At 40.8% G+C, this 14473-nt stretch overlaps 1 protein-coding gene across 1 annotated transcript in view; it reads right to left on the minus strand.

Moving 5' to 3' along the window:
* The window catches only part of TMEM161B (transmembrane protein 161B), a 51189-nt gene that overhangs the window by 28102 nt on the left and 8614 nt on the right, over nucleotides 1-14473 (minus strand). The window lies entirely within an intron of this gene.

Consider the following 14473-nt stretch of genomic DNA (forward strand, 5'->3'; position numbering starts at 1 on the left):
GTGTGTTATCACCTAGAATGGGCTCATGGAACTCCTGAACGGAGTTGTGCTAACTTGTTCAATCTGAGACAAGGAACCATCCACCTCTACTGAAGAAGAGGAAGGACCTCTGAAATCAAAGGATCAGCCTTAAAGCGGTTATAAAGCCTAAACATGCGTTCCTTTTGGTTTAGCATGATTAACGCCCCCTTATACTTACATAAACCCTCATTCGATCCACAACTGTGCATGTCTACAGCTCTTCTCTCCCCTCACTTCCTGGTCTCACTGGCTTTGCTGAGGCAGCTGGTGTCATTGGCTTGTGCTGCCATCAATCAAAGCCAGTGATGGGGGAGCGAAGGGCGGGGCCAAGTCCTGATGTCTATGTCTATGACTATGTCTATGTCTATGACACAGACAGCAGGGCTCGGAAGCGAGAAGGCAGATGGAAGCGTTTTCCAATGCAGTACCGCTGAGAACAGTAGGAGCCAGGAGCGCCGGCAGGGGACCTGAGAAGATGAGGTTCAGGGCCACTGAGTGCATATCCACTGCATAGAGCAGGTAAGTAGAAACCTGTTTGTTAGCGGAGCTCCTGCCAAAAAATTAAAGTCAGCAGCTGCAAATACTGAAGCTGATGACTTTTTATATAATTACACTTACCTATCCAGGGGTCCATCAATGTCCTCACCAGAGCCGATTCTTCAATCGGCTTCGGGTGTAGGTGCCAGCATCTTCAGTAAGGGAAACCTGCAGTAAAGCCTTTTCATACTGCACATGCGTTTTGTGAATGTGGCTGTGGGGGAAAGGGGAGGTCTGAACATCCAGCTCAGGATTCACAGACAATTGATACAGTAGTTGTTCAGTGGTTGATGTCAGGTTTACATCAGATTCAGGATAGGATTAGCTCAGGATCTTATCCTGTTCACACATATGCAGTTTAGAAACGGTTCCCATAGAAGTCAATAGCCTGTAATCAGCACCTAAACCGAACTGCCCTGCTCAGAAATCAAATCCGCACTACCAGTGCACCGGACATATGTGAACATGCACCATAGGAAGCAATGTTTTTTCATATGTCATGCGGATTGGATGCGGTTGAAATCACATCAAATCTGCATATATGTGAACGGACACTTAAGGCATGTATAGCTTTGTATTAAAAATACATAAACAAAAAAGTGGCAGAAGGTGCAGAGAAGGGATTGTATGAGGGGGACAAAAAACCACCTACAGTCATGCTTTACAGTTTGTGGTGCAGCTAACATGCTTTTTCCCTGATTTGATCTCTTTGTTTTTTTTTTTATTAAACCACCTGTGCTCAGGAAGGTTTTATGTCCTTCATGACCAGGCCATTTGTTGCCATTTGGCACCGTGCTACTTTAACTGAGAATTGTGTGGCCATGTATCACTGTACAAAACTGAACTTTATTTTTTTTTTCACACAAATAGAGCTTTCTTTTGGGTTCATTTGATTATCACTGGATTTTTTATTTTTTGAGAAATAAAAATTAAAAATTATAAAAAAAAAACAACAAAAAAACTAACAATATTTTCTACTTGGTTATATAAAACATGTACAATAAAATCAAATTTCTTCATAAATTTAGGCCAAAATGTATTCGGCTACATGTTTTTGGTAAAAATAATCCCCAAAAAGTATATATAAAAATTGGCTTGTGTGAAACTTATAGTGTCTACAAACTATGGTATATATATTTAAAAATTGATCAATCCTGATGTACCGACAGTCCATCTCATTTCTTCTACAAATGCCCCCAAATTACCCCTTTATGGAAAGTAGACAGTCTTGAGTTATTTAGTAAGAGGCATTGTGGGTTTTTTAAATTTACAATTTTTTGTCACAATTTTTTGGAAAATGAATAAAAAAAGTTTAGTTTCACTTTTTTTTTGTTACAAACTGTCACCAGTAGAACAGCATCATCATATGTCTGTTGGGGCGGTGATCAGATTTACTGACTGGTGACAATATGTAAAAACAAAACAAAAAACAACACTTTTAAACATTTGTTTTCAACTTTTCTTTTTTTACATCCTGTCATCAGAGTAACTCAGTGTCACCATAGTAACACTAAACTACGCTTGTGGGGGGGAATAGGATCTCTGTATAAGCAATAGCTTTAGCTGTCATGAATGGGTTAACCATTCACAGACAGCTTGCTTTTGATTGTGATCTGCGATTGGCTAAGCTAATAATATGGTACAGGTAGCCAGGTACCTTGTGATTGCTTTGGGCCAATCACAGATCCTAATATAAGCAAGTGGTTCATGAATGGAACCCCATTCATGACAGGTTGTTTACACTGTTGTCATGTGACCACTATGACCAATCATAGCGATCACATGATACCCAGTTACCGATTAATGGTAACAGTGATGAGCTGTGTCTGGTGGACACAGGAGGAGCACGCTGTGTGCTCCTACACAGCTTCAATCATGTATATATATGTGACTGAGCCTGCATGTGCCACCTTGCTGCAGTATATCTACTGTGTGGGAGGGGAAAGCAGTGAAAGCCAAGGTTGATGGAATAGTAATCTAAAGTTTTCAACACAATCCATTGCTCTTTCTCTACCAACTAAACAAAACCAAACCATAAAAGCTTACATAACATAAAACAACAACAACCTGAATGTAACTTCAAGCTTGTACACTGAAAAGTCTCTCAGTGCTGGTTACCAAGGGCTCAATCTGCAACAACTGCCAGATCAAAAGAAGTGACCATTCCTCCAAGTACCAAATGTCCATATTGTGCAAAGGACAACACAAACAGATATTTATCACATTTTTCACCCTAACTGTTCAGTATTAAAGCAAATATTTATTCTTTGAAACTTGGAGGACACCCATACACAGCTCAGTGTGTGAGCATATACACAGGTCATTTCAATACAAAAAAAATCTGTCAGATTATCAGCTGCAAACTTTTGCACCTAAAGCAAACATTATATTTACATAAGCGCAGAACAATTATCCTAAAAAGTGTGCGCAATATCATGAAAGTGTGTTACTGTTGAAGGTTATATGTTGTATCCAGGTAACAAGTGACAAGATTGCCATATGAAAAAAAAACAAAAAAAATTATCAGCAAGGTGAAAGCATTAACACACAGATGGAAATTACAAGGTCATCAACTCACAATATTAATACTGCTAGAGCACAGTAGACTCAACGCCACATTTCTGGTGTTTTCCCACACCAAAAAAATAAGAAAAAAAAAAAAAAAAAAAACATTCAATCCCCTGGTTAGGCAAATAAATCACATCACTAGATATGTGGGCAAAATATTAATCATTTACTTTTATTTAAAAAAATATATATTCTACTTAAATGTAGTTATAAAGGTTCAGTTTAAAAAAAACAAACAAACAAACAAAAAAGAAATAAAAAAATACATCATACTTACCTGTTCAGCCCAAATCCTCTTCTCAGGTCCCCTGCAAGCGCTTCTGGTTCATCCCCCTTCCCGAATGCTCCCAGAACAAGCTGCTTGCTCTGGGGACACTTGTGCGTGCTTGCTTCCAAGCCGCCTATGTGCGTCTATGGGACACACAGACCGTGTCACAGCCCTGCCCCCCACACCCACGATTTTTTCATCGCAATTCAATCTTATTAATACCATACAGAAATGTAGTTATTAGACCAGTACTATTGTGTGCATGCACATGTCCATATAGGTGTGTAGATGTGTTAATGCTTGTGTGTGCATATGAGTATGTGCACCATCCCTTCCTTATAATGTCCCCCAACTCATCCATTCAGCTACAATATACACAAGTCCATCCATTTAATTATTGTATTACATTTCACAATTCATGTCCATCATGTACTCTATTTTCTCTCAGACATGTCATGGTTGACAGCTCGTTCAGACTTGCTGGTCACCCTTTGTGACCATTGCGGAGAGCTTTCCCAATCTATAGGAGTCCCTGCTCCTGAGGCTCGGCTGTCACCGCTGGTGGTTGGGAGTCTGGTGACTTCCTGCATCAAAGTGGAGCGCACATCGCACCCTCCCTCCTCTGGAGGGAGCAGCAGTCACCTGTCCTGCCAGCGTGTGCCCATTGGCTCCTGGCGCAGCGCACACACATCCACTCTTCCTGGTTGTAGAAGGCGGTTTTTCATTTGGTGGAGCGCACTGGCCAGCATGTCAGCAGCAAGTCTATGGACCGCACACGCTGGCGTGCGTTCCAGCCATTACCATGTGCAGACTGACGTCCTAGTACTGCACCTCACACTCAGCGGTCAACATATTCTGGGACAAGTCATCCTTACATACACAGTATTGCAATGTTGATGTTGCTACACTCGACAATAAGATGTAAATTCACTGACATATTGTTAATCTCCTCTATATATATATGACAGCTAGTCCTGTATATATGACAGCTGTTTTCCCCTCCTACTCCATATTCATCATGTGTTACCAATTACTACTAGTAATATTATTACTTCTATACCTTGAACTGCAGGTGCAGATAGATGGGCTACTATGGACTTGTGCATATGCATTACACATTATGATAGAGTGGAATCGAACATATATAATACTCTATGAGAAAAGATCTTTTATGCATTTTATTATATTTGTGGTCAATTTATTACTTATCAAACCATGGCACTGTTTATTAGGTGGTTGTGTTAATATTTATGATGCTTTGTAAGAAAAGCTCATATGATGCTCATCTCTGCCCCAGGGCGAGTCAGAGACGGCCCACATGCAGTTTTAGAAACAGCATTTAGAGAACATATATAAGAGAGGTACAGGCATTTTGTTTGTTGGCTCTGAGGAAGAGGCAAGTCTTCGAAACGCGTTAGCCTGTTGGAAGTCCAGGGTTCCCACTGCGGATGGACATGTGTGGATTGAACAGTGCTGTTCTTTATGATGTGCCTTTGACATTTATGTCATTTGTGAGGGAGTATGATACCTGTTTTTATTACTTCAATAAATGCACTAGGCCGAAGCGCCCTGTTTGTTTTCTTTATAACCCCAGTGTCTGTGACTGACCGCAGCAAGAAACAATGGTTTCCACGGCTGTGCCTCAGTCAATGAGGAGAGAGAGACTGGGGGGAGCCTGGGCTCTCGTGCACAGTGCTGGATCATGCTCAGGTAAGTATTGGAGAGGCTGAGAGAGAAGCTGTACACAAAGTTTTTTTACATTCATGCATTATAAAAAACCTTCAGCCTTTACAGTACAACCTCTTTAATTAGAGTGTATTACCTAGCTCCTAAATTATAGTACATAACTATTTTAATTTGTGCGTCCTCAGTACACCGGAATGGTTTTATGCCGAGACTTCCAATAAGGGTTAGGCCTCTTGCACATGGGAGAAAAAAAAACAAAACACCCAAATCTGGTGCAGCTCTGCATAGAAACCAATCAGCTTCTAGGTTTTGCTGTCAAAGTTTAGTTGAACAAGCTGCAGTTAGAAATTGATTGGCTACCATATACAGCTGCACTAGATTTTGTACTTTCCAGGTTTAGTAAATCAACCCCATTGCTGTCTATAAACAATGCACATAGCTGCATTAAGATCAGTAATACAAAGATGAGTACAGAGCCGCAAAACGTAAATAGAAAATTTTACCTTTGAGGGCTCGTTGAAACCAGAATGTGATGCGGCAAACCCACGTTCTGTGCGTATTTCCTGCACCATATTCAGAATGCACAGGATGTGTGATCTACTGCAGGTGTCAATGTATTCCTAACCACACCCCAAACAGACTGCAAACTCAGTGCATTTGCCTGCACTGGATCGTGTGGCACCACAGTATCATGAGATCCAGTGCAGTGCATTTTTGACAAGTAGTGCATACACTACTTTTCATGTAATCCACTATGATTTCAGCTCATTCAAATGAATGTGCTGAAAATTGCACAACACTGAATTCATACAGGAATCGCACAGGAACATGGACCACGGGTTGCCAGGTGTTCGGCCTGCTGATTGGCCGGTGGGGGGATGATGTGCACATGTACCTCACATGTGCATGGGTGGTAGTTATTATGGCACAGTCAGAGTGTACCGGGAACACATGCTGAGCTGTGCAACTCCTGATTATTCAATTAAAAACTTTCAGTGGGTAGATAAGTCTGCATTATTGAAAAAAGGACATAGCATATATCTTCTACAATAAGGACCTGCCTGCTTGCCGTTTTCTAAAATTTAGGTTTTGTACTGCTGTAATGTTATTAGGCTATTTTCTCTTCAGGTCGAATATCTTTCATTCATATAGAAAACAGTGTATCTGGAAAATACCGCAATATGGCCACTATATGTGGCTGATGATCATTTACTTTTCTTTAAAAAAAATATATCCTACTTAAATGTAGTTATAAAGGTTCAGTTTAAAAAAAAAAACAAATACATCATACTTACCTGTTCTGTGTAATGCTTTGCACAGAGCAGCCCCAATCCATCTCTTCTCAGGTCCCCTGGACTTAGCTTCTAACTCATGAAGTATATGCATACAACAACTCATGGGCTTTTTTAAATTTGAGGTATTTAGGCATATGGTGAAAATGTATGCATCACCTACATATCTGTACAGTCACATCAGAACCTGCTCTCAGGGAGCAGAAAACCTAAGGTCCCTATCTCACGTGTATACACACACGCACACACATACTAGGACCAATTTAGCCAGGAGCCAATTAATGTACCAGAACATTTCTGGAACGAGTGTGGAATAACAGCACAGTACTGAAGAGAGTGCGGGAGCTGTCATAACATTTCTGGATCGGATGCAGGAAGCACAGCACAGCATTGAATAGAGTGCGGGACCAGCTGCTGATTGGAAGCAGGGCAGTCCTAGCAGTTAACCACCTGCTGGTTAATACAAAAACTTAACCCCTGCAGCTCCCGTGTTCAATTCAATGCTGTGCTTCTCGCATCCGATCCAGATTGTTACGACAGCTTCCGCGATCTTTTCAATACTGTGCTGTTACTCCACGCTCACACCAGAAATGTTCTGTCTCCTGCTGTCCGCTCTGCTGGGGTGCAAAATGTGAAGAGGGGCAGTGCTGTGTGGTGGTGGTGGTGGTGGGTTACGTGAGGAGGGCAGAGAACACTACTGTTGGGGGGGGGCGATGTAAAGGGGGTAGTGTTGTGTGGGGGGTATGTGAAGGATCAGAGGACAGTACTGTGAGTTAGGAATGTGACGTGGGGGGGGGGGGGTTGATGTCAGGAGGGGAGAGAACAGTACTGGGGGGGGTGGGGGTGATGGGGGCAGTGCTGTGAGTGCGTGTGCGGGGGGGGGGGGTTTGATGTTAAAAGGGCTACTGTTGAAGGGGGGATTTGTGTTGTGGGGGGGATGTGAAGGGGGCACAGTTCTGCTGGGCCTTATGTGAAGAGGACAGTAGTGGGGGAGAGATGTGAATGGGGCAGAGGACAGTAGTGTGGGATGGGGGTGATGATTTGAAGGGGGGTTGAGGACTGCTGAAAATAAGGTGGTTGTACTGTAAAGAGGTGGGTGGGAATGAAGTGCAGAGGGCCTGAGAACACCACTGTAAAGGTGAAACTGATGTGAAGTGGGGGACTATGACACGTGTGTGTGTGGTTACTGAGGACACTGCAGTATAGGGATTGTGATATACAGTAGGAGAGGGCTCAAAAGAGAAAGTGGTTCGGACTTCTGTTGGAAGAAAATTTTACTGGTCGGACCTTCATGAGTTTTAATTCAGTACCCCTGCACTAAGCCATAGGGCATTCTGGGCACTTGAAGGGAAAACAGGTTTGATATACCAGCACCAGGACGGTCTGTATTAGGCAAGTATTTTTAATTTCAGGTTTACATTACATGTGAGCATAAATGATGTGCTAAAATGCTATTTGCACATCAGATCTGACTCCTTCGGTTGGCACTTAGGATCACCTGCAGTCCCCAGCAGTCCTGAATAATGGGCTGATTGGATTTGCACATTTCTGTGAATGTTGGTTGTGTTGTGCCCCCTACACACACACACACCTACCTTTTGGTTAGGAATGTCACCTCCAGTGGATATAAAAGTCTGCACACCCCTGTTAAAATGAAATAATTTCAGAACTTTTTATACCTTTAATGTGACCTATAAACTGTACAACTCAATTGAAAAACAAACTGAAATCTTTGGGGGGGGGGTAAACAAACTAAATGATGTGGTTGCATAGTTGTGTATACTCTCTTATAACTGGGGATGTAGTTGTGTTCAGAATTAAGCAATCATTCAAAATCATGTTAAATAGGAGTCAGTACACACCTGCAATCATTTAAAGTGCCTCTAATTAACCCCAAATAAAGTTCAGCTGTTTTAGTAGGTCTTTCCTGGCATTTTCTTAGTCGCATCCTTTAGCAAAAGCCATGGTCCGCAGAGAGCTTCCAAAGCATCAGACGGACCTCATTGTAAAAAAAGTATCAGTCAGGAGAAGGGTACAAAAGAATTTCCAAGGAATTAGATATACCATGGAACACAGTGAAGACAGTCATCATCAAGTGGAGAAAATATGGTGCAACAGTGACATTACCAAGAATCAGACCTCCCTCCAAAATTGATGAAAATACGATAAGAAAACTGGTCTGGGAGGCTGCCAAGGGGCTTACAGCATCATTAAAGGAGCTGCAGGAATATCTGGCAAGTTCTGGCTGTGTGGTTCATGTGACAACAATCTCCCATATTCTTCATATGTCTGGGCTATGGGGTAGAGTGGTAAGACAGAAGCATTTTCTTACGAAGAAAAACATCCAAGCCCGGCTAAATTTTGAAAAAACACATCTGAAGTCTCCCAAAAGCATGTGGGAAAATGTGTTATGATCTGATGAAAACAAGGTTGAACGTTTTGGCCATAATTCCAATAGATATGTTTGGCGCAAAAACAACACTGCACATCACCAAAAGAACACCATACCCACAGTGAAGCATGGTGGTGGCAGCATCATGCTTTGGGGCTGTTTTCTTCAGCTGGAACTGGGGCCTTTGTCAAGGTAGAGTTAATTATGAACAGTTCCAAATACCAGTCAGTATCAGCACAAAACATTCAGGCTTCTGCTAGAAAGCTGAACATGAAGAGGAACTTCATCTTTCAGCATGACAACAACCCAAAACATAAATCCAAATCACCAAAGAAATGGCTTCACCAGAAGATTAAAGTTTTGGAATGGCCCAGCCAGAGCCCAGACCTGAATCCAATCGAAAATCTGTGCGGTGATCTGCAGAGGGCTGTGCACAGGAGATGCCCTCACAATCTGACAGATTTGGAGTGTTTTTGCAATGAAGAGTGGGCAAATATTGCCAAGTCAAGATGTGCAATGCTGATAGACTCATACCCAAAAAGACTGAGTGCTGATATAAAATCAAAAGGTGCTTCAACAAAGTATTAGTTTAAGGGTGTGCACACTTATGCAACCATATTATTTTAGTTTTTTATTTTTACTTTCCTCCATCTAAAAGATTGCAGTTTGTTTTTCAATTGAGTTGTACAGTTTATATGTCACATTAAAGGTTGAAAAAGTTCTGAAATTAATTATCTTTGTCTCATTTATTTACATCCCAGAAACCTGACATTTTAACAGGGGTGTGTAGACTTGTTCTATCCACTGTATAACAGTAATGAAGTGATAGCGAGGTGCAGATGGCAGAAAGGAGTGGGCCAAGCCCAAGAAGTACAGAAATGAAAGGCACCTGAAATGACAGGCAAGAATCTGAAGGTAGCGATTTGATACTTTATAAAAGTCTATAGGTTTGGCACCACATAGATTGCAAATGGTAATATTTGTTGTATCAAAAAAAAATAAAAATTGTATGAGCTAGAATTCTTTTTTTTTTTTTAATTAAACCTGCGTGTCCCCAAATCATGGGCAAAAATCACACTAGGGCAGGCCATAGACAGTGCTAATTTCCTTACTGTAACCATGGGTTGCAGGAAAGAAATACTCATAATTCCCCCATCAACACAGACAGTGCTGACAGGGGAACTCCTCCTGCTGTTGTCATCTCCCTGCAAGAAGGGGGGCGGGGGGAGCTGTCCCCCCCAGGAGAAGACAGTGATTATTGCTAGCAGCCGCTAGCAATAATCGCAAGTGAATCTTGCAGGCTAATTGTACATTCATGATCAATCAACTTATTATATTCAGCCTGCCCACATATGGCTGAAATCGCGGCCAGTTCAGCAGGAACCATCTATGGCTGGCTTTAGCAGACCTTGTAAATAAGGTTAGTTTTGAATGCAGAAAACAAAGGTTTAACAGGAAAACAGGTTAAAAAGAATCAGCTAGAAACCTTTTACCTGTATAAACACACACTGCGAGAACCTTGTAAGCATCTAGAAGGGCTGCATTTTATGTTAATGCAAGCTTTACTTATCAAGCTCCAAAGTCAAAACAAAAGCAGCCAACAATGGGAGATCCATTTCTTAGATAGGTAATCTACCCTGCCTCTGATTACATATGAGATCCCCAGCAGGGACACTCGTGATCAAGTATGAGATGCAGCCTCATTGAAAGCAACGGGAGGCTGTCGGTTCACAGAGCTAATTGAACCCAATTGGATATAATCTCTCATGTAGCGATCACATGCGAGTGATCGGCCCTGGATGCAGACTGCCTGAATCCAGGGCTGATCACTCGCATGTGATCGCTGTATGAGAGATTACTTGTGGGCACAATAAACTGTGGGAGCCAGCAGCCTCCAATTGCTTTCACTGTTGGTCACAGGAACCCCCCTTCAGGGATCACACATGTAAGAGGAGGCAAGGTGCATTCACAAGTGTGAATGAACCCTAAAGTTGACCACACCCTACACAAATTTCGGCTGGTTCCTGATCTGATGAACTTGCTGAAATTTGCTAAGTAGATGCTTATCTTGCCACAAAGGCTTAATGAAAATAAAAAAAACTAATAGTCTATGGCCAGTTTAAGGTAAGCAAGTCTGCATCTCACCAATATTTAAAAGGAAACAATGTAAAAGCAGGGACAGATTACTCAGCAAGGAAGGAACAAGAAAATAATCAGACAAGGTATAATAATTGCCAAAAAATGTCAACTGTAACAATACTACGCCAATAACCTGCTTTGCTGACTTATACCTATAGTGACTGAAAAAACAATACATAAATGTGAAACTTTACAGTGACTAGCTGCCCCAACAAAAGTGTACAGACTTATGATACAATGGGGTCATTTCACTAAAGGATTCCGCATGAGATATGAAGTTCACGTGACTCAATTTTCAGAAATATCACATGAGGAAATGAAAGTGTCATACATCAAAGTAAAATATCAAATGTGACGTATATACCACACATTTGTTAAAAATCTGGCATACATACCGCATTAAAAAAAAAAAAAAAAAAGGAGAAAGAAAAACATTAAAGTAAATTCACCATAAACACAAATTCGTAATTTCTCACCTGGTGTGGCAGCAGGCATTTCAGTAATGAACAAAATAACAATGAGGGGAACGCAGCACTGGCCAGTAAGCTAAAAGTATACAAAGTATCAGTGTGGGAATGTTCTACCCTGGGTTTAGCAATGAAAACCAATTGTAACATTTCACCAGCAAGAGATCAGTCTGTGAATAAAAGCACACTAGTGTTTTCACGGTCTCATAATATTCCTGTGTGCATTGATTTAGGCTAGGGTCAAAATACACTTTGGTGCGAGAAACCCGCGATCCATGCATGTTTCCAACACCACGTTTGAAAACACACTGCAGTTGTGTCTGCAGGGAGTGTCAATGTTTGGTTAAGGACACCTCAAACGCAGGTAACACAATCATAAATATATCATGCGATCCGGTTGCAGTGCATTTCCAAAAGTAGTGCATTCACTACTTTGTGTAGGATACAGTACTATTCGAGCCTATTCAAAATAAATGGGCTCAAATGGCACCGCACTGAATCACATGTGAATCAAACAGGAATGTGCACCGCATTCCTGTGTGGCTCATAATGTGGATCGGGGCTTACAACACTATCATCCTCTGGTGCAGTGTTAACATATAAAAAAAATCATGAAAAATATAAAAAGAATGGTAAATTTAAGTGCTAAATATCTCAAGACATATGTGTTTAATGCATATGTTAAATAATGCATTTTTTTTCAGTGAATTGCCTAGTTTTGAGATAAATACCGCATGAATTATTGTAGATCACAAATTCATGCAGTATTGATCTCTTAGTAAATTGATCCCAATGAAACTTACTAAAATGCTACTAAACCCAGGAACCTGCATTCACTATATGAGATCTCCCACAGTACACAGAACATAGAAATGCAATTATTGCAGTAAATATAAACTGCTAAATGCATTTTCTCATCAGCAGTATATAGCGGTCTTGTGACTTCTAACAGTGTCTGGCCAAGCACTGGCTAAAGCCCGTAGGAGGAGTTTTCTTTCTACTCTGACTGTCCTATTATTGACTGTCCTATGAGGCTACATGATCCCTGATCCTCTGTTTGGACAGTGCTGATTGGCCCTGTGCTGATCTCACATGCACCCCACCCCCCCACCAAATGGAGCATTTCTAGCAATATGCACCAAATGGAGCATTTGCACATTGGCTCCCAGGGCTCTGTACTATCACCAGATGGATTGGGGACAGTAGATGAAGGGGAGGATTAGAGAAGACAGGATCAAGCATCCTATTTACACAATGCAAAGCACAAACCCCTTAGGTTCCACAGTGAGTATAACAACCATGCTTTACTGCATATACAGACTGATTTTACTGCTGTGCGTTTAGTAAAACGTAAGATAATACAATGGGTCATCCACTATAAGCAATAAAGTCTGCAATTTTATTCTTCTAGGATAGTGGTCTCCAAACTGCGGCCCTTTGCATGCCTTTATCCATCCCTTGAGGCATTATTCCTGCCATCGACACCAGCAGTGGGGTACTATTCTATCCACTGACACCAATAATAGGGCACTACTCTCCCGACTGGTACCAACTATTTCACCCCCTAATACCAAAGATTGAGCATCGTTTACTCCCACAGGGCACAGCCGCCCCCCCTAAAATCTGAAGAACAGTAAACTGGCTATCTTTGGAAACCCCTGTTCTAGGATAATGATATCAAAGCAGAGCTTGCAGTCCAGAGTAAATATTATTATTATTATTATTATTATTAACCCCCTATTAAATCTTAATTCATTCTAATCAACCCCTTAGCTACTATTTTCTGCTTATTTAGGCTCAAAAAAAAAAAAAAAAAAACAGGAAAAAAAAAAAAGAAAAAAAAAGCTTGCTCCTAGAGGAGTTTAGCATTTTGCCTGTAAAAGCAACTGTTATCTTATGTGTCCACGCACATTAGATAGTGACTCTAGAGGCATTTTTTACGCTCAGTGTTTGGACGCAGAAAATAAAAACCCTTTTGAAAACGTTTTTTTTTTGGTAGAAAAAAAGCCAAACACTTCTACAAACATACTCAAAATTAGTGGGGTTTCTTCTGCCACAGAGCACTGGTGTTTTGTAAGCGAGTATGCATGGAGCCTTATTCTTGATTTTTTTTTAATCCAGTTTCTTCCTTTTTTTTTTTTTTTTAAAATACATAAACAGATCTTCACCCTAAATTAACATTTTGCCTTGCCATTAGAGTATTAATCTTAAATATATTTCTTTTAACTTAACTGATTTGTTGTGCTGCAATGCAGCACTTTCATCTTTCTCCCAGAAGAGCCCTGCAGCGTATTTGTGCATGCACGAGTTTCCCACACATGCCCTAAAATGGGACAATTGTGGAAGCCTCAAAGCTTGGTCTGCACATGCATGGAAATTCGCTCACACATACACAGATGTTGTGAAGGGCTCTGCCAGGACTCAAAGGCCAGGCAGGGCCCTTTGTTACATCTGCACATGTGCCAGGAAAAAAAAAGTGGTGCTGGAAAGAAGGGGGCGGGGCCAAATGAAAAACTGAAGTTCCTCGCTAATTTCTTTTTTTTTAATTTTTATTCTTTCATGCATTTTTTGTTTTTTACATGAAAAAGTACAAAATTGAAGAAAAAAAAATATTTATTTACAACAGAGCCTGTGAGTGCTAACCCCCCCCCCCACATATATAAGAACTTGCACTTCTGCCTACATTTCTGAATACAACATTTGTCATTTTATACAATATTTATGTATTATGAAAATAATACACAACACTAGTTATGATTGAAAAATAAAAAAAAGAAACCTATGTTGTACAACAACTAGATATGGATCTGAATTCATGAAAGTATATTCCTATGTAATATGAATAAAAATGTGGGTCCAAACATAAAATCAAAGAAATTAAAAAAGAAATGTATCAATTTTACATAGCCAGGCCCCATTCACACTTGTGGCAATATGGAAAGAATTTTGCTGGTACGATTTTGATGAGATTGTTGCATGGTAAAATGCACATGTAAAAAGCAAAATTTGGTCCTCGAGCTTCTTTGGTGCGACAAACATTCATAGGGCAGCCCATTCAAGTGAATGGCCCACCCTATGTGCGACACATGGAGAACACGTCTGA

Source organism: Staurois parvus, unplaced genomic scaffold (genome assembly GCF_062004578.1).
Source record: "Staurois parvus isolate SC_StPar_1 unplaced genomic scaffold, SC_StPar_1.0 ptg000229l, whole genome shotgun sequence".
NCBI lineage: Eukaryota > Metazoa > Chordata > Amphibia > Anura > Ranidae > Staurois > Staurois parvus.